Here is a 10,288-nt window from a genome sequence, read left to right as displayed (position 1 = left end):
CTGAGAATGACTTTCTAATCCTTGTACTTTTCATTTCTTTATCTTTCTTTACTGTGTTTGAACAGCAGTATAACAATAAGCATCCTTATCATGTCCCTAATTTAAAGAAAATACTTCAATATTTCTTGATTCAGCAGGATGACTGCAGTAGATTTGGGGTATCTTATTTTAGGACTTCCCTTCCATTGCCAAGAATTTTAAAAATCATGAATGCATGGTGAATTTTTATTTAATACTTTTCTATATCTGTTGAGGATTATCACATGATTTTTCTCCCTTAAGCTATTTTAGTGATGAGTAACATCGGCTGATTTTCTTTTGTTAAGCCAATTTTGCATTCCTTGGATAAACCCTACTAGCTCAAGATGTGTTTTATTTTTTATATTTCTAGTTTGTCTTGACAATGTTTGCAACTATTTTTATAGATGAGATTGGGTTATAATGATCTTTTTTTAAAAACACTGTTCTTGTTAGATTTTGGTATCATGCATTTGCTAGTTAGTCTCTTAAAATAAATTGAGGGGAATATTCTCTTTATTTATCCTTAAGAATAGTTTCTGCAAGATGGAAATTATTTGTTCCTTCAATATTTGGCAGAACTCACCTGTTTTTTTGTGGGCCTGTTGTTTTCATTATTGGAAGATTTAAATTCTGATTCTATATCTATTTCTTCTCAAGTCAGTTTTGGTAAGTTATATTTTTGAAGACTTTGTTTCATCTAAGTTTTAAAATGTATTGTCATAAAACTGTTTATGGTATTTTTTATTATCTTTTAAATAACTGAAGCATGGGCAGTTAGATTTGATTTTTATTTTTATTATTATTCACTTTAGCCTTCCTTATTTTATTCTTACTTTTCCCATAGTTTCATCTATTTTATTAGAGTTTTTAAGGAACTAGCTTTTGTCTTTGATGATTCTCTATATTGTATATTTGTTTTCTAGAACACTGAATCAGCTCTGTATTAGTTTTTTATTGCTGTGTGACAAATGGCTGCAAGCTGAGTATCTCAAACAAAAGAGACTTACTGTTTTATGTTTGGGTATGGTTAGCTGTATGCTCTGCTCAAGGTCTGACCAGGCTGACATCAGGGTGCTAAGGTGCTGGCTGGGGCTATGATGAGGCATGAGCTCTTCTTCTAAGTTCACTTGTTTTGGCAGAATTTGTTACCCTATAGTTATATGGCTGAATTCTCCATTTTCTTGTTGGCTGCTTAACTTCTACAGCCAAACACAGTTCTTTGCCATATGGCCCAAGTTTACAGCATGGCTATTTGCCTACCTCCAGGACAGAAGAAGAGCATCTGCTGAACCTTTGAATTTCTCAGACCTCTGTCTGTGACCTTTAAACCCTCTTTAAAAGGGCTCACCTAATTAAGTCAGGTGCATCCACACTCAACAGAAAGAGATTATACTGGTTGTGTTCTCAAGGATGCAGAAATCTTGAAAGCTATCATAGAATGTTTTCTGCCATTAGATCCCTATATTTATCTTTTTATAAATGTTATTATAGCTTTATTCTGTTGTTTTCTTTCCAACTTCTAAAGTTAGATGCTTAGTTCATTGGTTTTCTAAAGTATTTTCTAAAATCCATTATGATTTCTTCTTTGAACAATGTACTACTATAAGAATATTTCAAATACTTTAAATATGTAGATTTAATTTTTTCCTTTAATTACTCATTTCCTACTCAATTGAATTGTAGGGAAGAATATTGACTGTCTGAATCAATATTTGGAAATTTGTTGAATTTTTTTTTCTGTTTTTATAATTCTGTCAACTCTTGACTTTTATTATTAAGGTCATACCATTTTGTGCTGGTACATAGAAATAGATTGTATGTTCTTGATCAATAAACTTTTTTATAATTTATATAAGATCTATTGAGATAATCATATGTTTTTTGTCATTCATTCTGTTTATGTGATGGATTATGTTGATTGATTGGTGTATGTTGAATCAGCCTTGCATCTCATGGATGAAGCCAACTTAATCATGGTGGATAAGCTTTTTTGCCACTAGATTTGGTTTGCCAGTACTTTATTGAGGATTGTTGCATTGATGTTCATCAGGGATATTGGCCTCAAATTTTTTTTTTTTAGTTGTCTCTCTGCCAGATTTTGGTATCAGGAAGATGCTGGCCTCATAAAATGAGTTAGAGAGGATTCCCTCTTTTTCTATTGTTTGGAATAGTTTCAGAAGGAATGGTATCAGATCCTCTTTGTACCTCTGGTAGAATTTGGCTATGAATCTGTCTAGTCCTGGGCTTTTTTGGTTGGTAGGCTATTAATTACTGCCTTAAGTTCAGAACTTGTTATTGGTCTGTTCAGGAATTCAGTTTCTTTCTGGTTTAGTCTTGGGAGGGTGTATGTGTCCAGGAATTTATCCATTTCTTCTAGAATTTTTCTAGTTTATTTGTAGGGAGGTGTTTATAGTATTCTCTGATAATAGTTTGTGTTTTGTGGATTGATGGTGATATCTCCTTTATCATTTTTATTGTGTCTATTTGATTCTTCTCTCTTTTCTTCTTTATTAGTCTGGCTAGCTGTCTATTTTATCGATCTTTTCAAAGAAACAGTTCCTAGAATCACTGATTTTTTTGAAGGGTTTTTTGTATCTCTGTCTCCTTCAGTTCTGCTCTGATCTTAGTTATTTCTTGTCTTCTGTTAGCTTTTGAATTTGTTTGCTCTTGCTTCTCTAGTTCTTTTGTGATTATAGAGTGTTGATTTTAGATCTTTCCTTCTTTCTCCTGCAGGCATTTAGTGCTATAAATTTTCCTCTAAACACTGCTTTAGCTGTGTCCCAAATATTCTGGTAAGCTGTGTCTTTGTTCTCATTGGTTTCAAATAATTTATGTATTTCTGCCTTCATTCTGTTATTTACCCAGTAGTCATTCAGGAGCAGGTTGTTCAGTTTCCATGTAGTTTTGTGGTTTTGAGTGAATTTCTGAATCCTGAGTTCTAATTTGATTGCACTGTGGTCTGAGAGACAGTTATAATTTCCGTTCTTTTGCATTTGCTGAGGAGTGTTTTACTTCCAATTATGTGATCAGTTTTAGAATAAGTGTGATGTGGTGCTGAGAAGAATATATATTCTGTTGATTTGGGGTGGAGAGTTCTATAGATGTCTACTAAGTCTGCTTGGTCCAGAGTTGAGTTCAAGTAGTGAATATCCTTGTTAATTTTCTGTCTTGTTGATCTGTCTAATATTGACAGTGGGGTGTTAAACTTTCTCACTATTATTGTGTGGGAGTCTAAATCTCTTTGTAGGTCTCTAAGAACTTGCTTTATTAATATGGGTACTCCTGTATTGAGTGCATAGGATAGTTAGCTCTTCTTGTTGTGTTGATTCCTGTACCATTATGTAATGCCTTTCTTTGTCTTTTTTGATCCTTGTTGGTTAAAATCTGTTTTATCAAGAGACTAGGATTGAAACCCCTGCTTTTTTTTTTCTTTTGTCTTTCCATTTGCTTGGTAAATATTCCTCCATCCCTTTATGTTGAGCCTATATGTGTCTTTGCATGTGAGATGGGTCTTCTGAATACAGCACACCAATGAGTGTTGACTCTTAATCTAATTTTCCAGTCTGTGTCTTTTAATTGGGACATTTAGTCCATTTACATTTAAGGTTAATATTGTTATGTGTGAATTTGATCCTGCCATTTTGATTCTAGCTGGTTGTTTTGCCCGTTAGTCGATGCAGTTTCTTCATAGTGTCAATGGTCTTTACAATTTGGTATGTTTTTGCAGTGGCTGGTACTGGTTGTTCCTTTCCATGTTTAGTGCTTCATTCAGGAGCTTTTGTAAGGCAGGCCTGTCTGTAAAGTATTTTATTTCTCCTTCCCTTATGAAGCTTACTTTGGCTGGATATGAAATTCTGGGTTGAAAAAATTCTTTTCTTTAAGAATGTTGAAAATGGGCCCCTACTTTCTTCTGGCTTGTAGGGTTCCTGCATAGAGATCTGCTGTTAATCTGATGGGCTTTCCTTTGTGGGTAACCCAACCTTTCTCTCTGGCTGCCCTTAACATTTTTTCCTTCATTTTAACCTTAGTGAATCTGAACAAATATGTGTCTTGGGGTTGCTTTTCTCTAGGAGTATCTTTGTGGTGTTCTCTGTATTTCCTGAATTTGAATGTTGGCCTATCTTGTTGGGTTGGGGAATTTCTCCTGGATAATATCCTGAAGAATGTTTTCCAACTTGGTTCCATTCTCTCCATCACTTTCAGGTACACATATTAAATATAGGTTTGGTCTTTTCACTTAGTCCCATATTTCTTGGAGGCTTTGTTCATTTCTTTTCATTCTTTTTTCTCTAATCTTGTGTTCATGGTTTATTAACTCATGAATAAACTCATGGTTTATTAACTCAATGAGTTGATTAACTCATTGAGTTGATCTTCAGTCTCTGATATCCTTTCTTCCACTTGATCAATTCAGCTATTGAAACTTGTGTGTGCTTCACGAAGTTTTCTTGCTGTGGTTTTCACCTCCATGAGGTCATTTACATTCTTTAAACTGGTTATTCTAGTTAGCAATTCCTCTAACTTTCTTCCAAGGTTCTTATATCCTTCCATTGGGTTAGAACATGCTCCTTTAGCTCAGAGGAATTTGTTATTACCCACCTTCTGAAGCCTCTTTCTGTCAACTCATCAAACTGATTCTCCATCCGGTTTTGTTCCCTTGCTGGTGAGGAGTTGTGATCCTTTAGAGGAGAAGAGGCATTCTGGTTTTTGGAACTTTCAGCCTTTTTTGCACTGATTTTTCTTCATCTTCATGGATTTATCTACTTTTTGTCTTTGATGATGGTGACTTTCAAATGGGGTTTCTGTGTGGACATCCTTTCTGTTGATGTTGATGCTATTTCTTTCTGTTTGTTAGTTTTCCTTCTATAGTCAGGCCCCTCTGCTGCAGCTCTCTTGGAGTTTGCTGGAGGTCCACTCCAGACCTTGTTTGCCTGGGTATCACCAGAGGAAGCTGTAGAACAGCAAAGATTGCTGCCTGTTTTTTCCTCTGGAAGCTTCCTCCAAGAGGAGCACCTGGCAGATGTCAGCTGGAGCTCTCCTGTATGAGGTGTCTCTCGACCCCTGCTGGGAGGTCTCCTTGTCAGGAGGCAAGGGGTCAGGGACCCACTTGAACAGGCAGTCTGTCCCTTAGCAGAGCTTGAGTGCTGTGCTGGTGGGAGATCCACTGCTCTCTTCAGAGGTGGCAGGCAAGAACATTTAAGTCTGCTGAAGCTGTATCCATAGCTGCCTCTTCCCCCAGGCACTCTGTCTCAGGGAGATGGGAGTTTTATCTATAAGCCCCTGACTGGGGTTGCTGTCTTTCTTTCAAAGATGCCCTTCCCAGAAAGGAAGAAGTTAGAGAGTCTACAGCAGCTTTACTGAGCTGTGGTGGGCTCTGCCCAGTCTGAACTTCTTGGCAGCTTTGTTTCCACTGTGAGGGGAAAACCTCAAGCCTCAGTAATGGTGGATGCCCCTCCCCGCATCAAGCTTAAGCATCCCAGGTCTACTTCAGACTGCTGTGCTGGCAGCAAGAATCTCAATCCAGGGGTTCTTAGCTTGCTGGGCTCTGTGGGGGTGGAATCTGCTGAGCTAGACCACTTGGCTTCCTGCCTTTAGCCCACTTTCCAGGGGAGTAAACAGTTCTGTCTCACTGGCATGCCAGGTGCCACTGGGGTACAAAAAAATAACTCTGGCAGCTAACTTGGTATCTGCCCAAATGGCTGCCTAGTTTTGTGCTCGAAATCCAGGGTTCTGGTGGAATTCCCTCGGCATCCGAGGGAATCTCCTGGTCTGTGGGTTGTGAAGGGGAAAGACGTAGTATCTGGGCTGGAGTGCTCTGTCCCTCACAGCACAGTCCTTCATGGCTTCCCTTGGCTAGGGGAGGCAATTCCACAACCCCTTATGCTTCCCAGGTGAGGCAATGCCCCACCTGGCTTTGACTCACTCTCCATGGGCTGTACCCACTGTTTAACCAGCCCCAAAGAGAAAAGCTGGGTACCTCAATTGGAAATGCAGAAATCACCCACCTTCTGCATTGATCTTGCTGCGAGTTGCAGACTAGAGCTGTTTCTATTTGGCTATCTTGCTAGCCACCCTCAATTTTTACAAGTTCTTTTTGATCCTTTTTTTTCAAATTTTCTTGGTCTTTTTAAAAATCCCTTGCTCTTGGCTTGAAATATTTATCCTCTCTTCTGTTATTTTAAACATACTATAAATGTGCATATATTTTTATATCCCATGTCTGATAATACCACTATCAGAAGTCATTTTAATTCTGATTCTGTTTTTTACTTTTTTCTAGCTTATACTCATGATGCTTTCTTTATTAATCTATTCAGTGTTTCCTCCTCCCCCTCTTCCTTCTCCCTTTTCTACTTCTTCCTTTCTTCTTTCTCCTTTCTTTTCTTCACCATTAGCCTATATTCTTTAAAAGTATATTTGTAGCAATTTTTTGAGACTTGGCTTGAAGATGTATTTCTTCGAGGAGTTAATTCACTTTTTCTAAATGCCTGAAAACATTTTAAACGGAATTGAGAGCTTCAAGGCTTTTTAGGTCACTAGAAGAGTATGACTTTGGGCTGCAAACCTACATGAGGCCCAGCGTATATACCTAAATTTTTAGGGAATATTTTCCTCCTTTACGTAAAACACAGTTTTGAGATAGGCACCCTTTCTCTGAGAGTGCATGGAGTTTCCTGTTCAGCATTTTATGATGAACATATTCTAGGTTTTGTCTCCAATCTTCCTGCATTGGGAGGCTATGAAAACTAAAGCTCAGCACTCTTAGGATAAAGCCAGTTTTGAGTTCCTTTTCCCCTGTGTGTATTTGTTACTTGAACCACACCCATTGGTCTTTATAAAAACAATACATTCTATTATTTGGCCTCACGTTTTATTAGAACTGAGAAGGGTAGGAGAGTTTTTCAGAGTTTAGTGTTACATCCATGCACACGAGTTTAGTGTTGTGAAAGTTCTGAACACTGGATGGGGGGTCTTCGGAGAGGAATATGCTTCATTCTTTGTGCAATTGGTAGAACTATTTTCTTGAATTTTCTTTTCAAACTACAAAAACAAAAAGTGTTCATGCAACAGGGCATTAACATAGAGATACACAAAGAAAAGGGCAACAATCTATCTCCCCCACTACTCCTTAGCAGCCAGTATTTACACTTTTGGATGCATGTTTATCCTTAGCTCTGTAAGCTCACACAATTGTATGCAAACAGATACACAATATAGACTCTCTTTCTTTCTCTTCATTACCAAATAATGAGATCATAGTATAAATATTTCTGCCACTTGCCTGTTCATATAACAGCATATCATGTTCCTCTGTGTCAATATATATAGCCTAACTCATATGTTATTAATAGAAGCATGCTATTCTGTAGTATGTACATATGTGCTCCAATTTATTCAGCCATTTCTCTATTCACAAACAGTAGTTTTCCTGCCAAAATTTTACCATTGATGGTAGGGAACGAACAGCAATGAACATTCTAGACACAAACGCTTATGTACTGATGCTTGCTGGATCAAAGACTCTGTTTGTGATTTGCTTTCCAAAAAAAATTATAGCTGTTGTATAAGAGTGTCCTTTCCTCCATATTTTAACTAACAATATATTTTATCAGTCCTTCTAATAGATGCCAGGCTGATGAGGGGAAACACATCTCATGTTTGCCTTGTTTACATCGACCTGAATTTTCAGTAAGGTTGAGCATCCTTCCATATGATTAATAGCCATTGCATCAACTCTAATGTGGAAAATTGCATGCACTTTATTCATTTTTCTATCAGATTGCTTGATGTTTACTATAAATTTCTATGGCTGTTTGTAAGTTAGAAAGAGTAATCTTTGTCTGTCATATATATTTCAAATATTTTTTCCCAGCCTATCATATGTTTCTTGACTTTGCATTTCGTGTATGGAAATTTTTATCAGTTTCATTGAGCTATGATTTACATACAATAAAATCGACCTGTTTTAGGTGTACAATGTGATAGATTTTGACAAATGGGTACTGGTATATAACCAGAACCACAATGATGATACAGAAGTTTCATTATCCCACATATTTTACCTGTGCTTCTTTGTAGCCAATCTTTTTCCTAACTCTAGCCCTCTGACTACTGCTTTTCTTGCCTTTTCTGGAGTTTCATATCAATGAAATTATGCAGCATGTAGTCATTTGTGCCCATCTTTTTTCACTTAACATAATACCTTGAGATCCCATGTGTGTTTCAGCAGTTCCACTTTTCAAATAGCTGAATAGTGTTCCATTGTATGCATATTCCATAGTTTGTTTATCCATTCACCAATAAATGTTTATTTCAGTTGTTTTATCTAATTTGAATAAAACTGATTAAAAAATTTTAAATATAAGTCTTTGCATAAACATATTTTTCTTTTTCTTGGGTATATATTTAGGAATGGGATCGATGGGTCATTGAGTAGGTACAAAAAACTGACAAATTATTTTTCAAAATAATTGTATTATTTTGTATCCCAAACAGGGATGATGAAGAGCTTTAGCTGCTCAACCTCCTCCCCAACACTTAGTATCATCAGTCTTTTTATTTTCAGTTATTCTGTTGGGCGTTCATGGTATCTCATTGTAGTTTGAGTTTGCATTTCCCCAATGACTAAAGATGTTGGGCATTCTTACGTTTCTTTGGTGATGTGTCTATTCAAATATTTTCCCTTTCTACCCCTCTTTTTTTGTTCTTCTTTCTATTGAGCTGTAAGGGACCTTTATTCTGGATGCAAGATCTTTATCAGATATATATTTTGCAATTACTTTTTGCTATTTTGTGACTTGCCTTTTTATTTTCTTAACAGTGACTTTTGGAGAGCAAAAGTTTTTTAATTTCATGAAAGCCAACTTAACTAATTCTTATTTATGTTTCATGGCTTTTTTTTGTCTTCTCTAAGTAATTTTTGTATAGCCAAAGGTCACAAAGATGTTTTTCCCATATTTTCTTCTAGAAATCTTATTGTGTCAGTTTTTGTATTTAGATTTATGATATGTTTGAGTTAATTGTAAAGTAAAAGAAGCTATAATGCATTGCATACATTGGCATCCTACTTTTATTCTATTTAAAGCTACACTTTTGGTATGTATACATATAATAAAAAGTTCAGAATATGTACATGCTAAAAATATTTTGATTTTTTTTCCACTTTAAAGATTATCAACAGCAGAAATATAGTAAGCTTTCTCTTTGTTTAAAAGATACCTTTAAAAATCCACTTCTACAAATTAAATGAAATTAAATTTTAAAAGACTCATTGGGATATAATAAAAACTTGCCAATGACTCTTTGACTTTACTTATGAAGTTATGCAGTCTACATGCATATTTTATAAAAGGACAAGCATTATTATTGTCTGAGCCCCTAATTTTAAAAATCCCATGTGTTTTAGGTGAGGTCTGCTACATGCTTAGAAGGCTGACATAGCTATTGTGACTTCTTAAATATCTGTGTTCCATAGAATCAGTGAGAGTTCTCAGAAAAGATAATTACATAAAATATAATTAACAAAGTAGTATACAGTATTTTAATATAAGTATGCATTAATAAATATAAAAAGTAAATTATTTGTCTCTAAAAAATTTCTGGGACAAAGAGTGTGGCTAAATAAAATTCTATTTGAATGCATTCTAGGACTTGGCATGGTGGCTCATGCCTGTAATCTCAACACTTTGAGAGGCCAAGGCAGGAGGATCGCTTGAGCCCAAAAGCTTAAGCAATATAGTAAAACCTCATCTCTACAAAAAATAAAAAAATTAGCCAGGTTTGGTGGCAAGTGCCTGTAGTCCTAGCTACTCTGGAGGCTGAGGTGGGAAGATCACTTGAACGTGAGAGGCTAAGGCTGCAGTGGGCTGTGATCATGGCATGGGTGACAGAGTGAGACCCTGTTTCAAAAAAAAACCAAAAAACAAGATGTAATTACAAGAGGTAATTTTAGGATCCTTAAGTAAAATTTTTGTTATTTTCGGGGAATTACTCCACACCTTGGGGCATAGATAGAAAGTATAAATACACATTTTTAAGTTATTTTTCTGAAATTCTTGTATCAAGAATAATCTGTAATTTTACATAATATTATTTGCACTTGGAGATGCCATATTTAATCTATGGATGTAAAGAACTCTGCAGATTTGAATACTTTACTAAGTTCAGATCTATATTACAACGAGAGAACTATAGTACACACATAACAACTCAAAGTTTCCCGGTCGCCTACTGTTCTCTCCTGCCACCCTCTCCAACCAAGGTCTTG

Source organism: Aotus nancymaae, unplaced genomic scaffold (assembly GCF_030222135.1).
Source record: "Aotus nancymaae isolate 86718 unplaced genomic scaffold, 86718_ANA_hifiasm-v0.15.2.pri h1tg000043l, whole genome shotgun sequence".
Taxonomy (NCBI): domain Eukaryota; kingdom Metazoa; phylum Chordata; class Mammalia; order Primates; family Aotidae; genus Aotus; species Aotus nancymaae.
Note: the sequence above shows the minus strand (reverse complement) of the source record.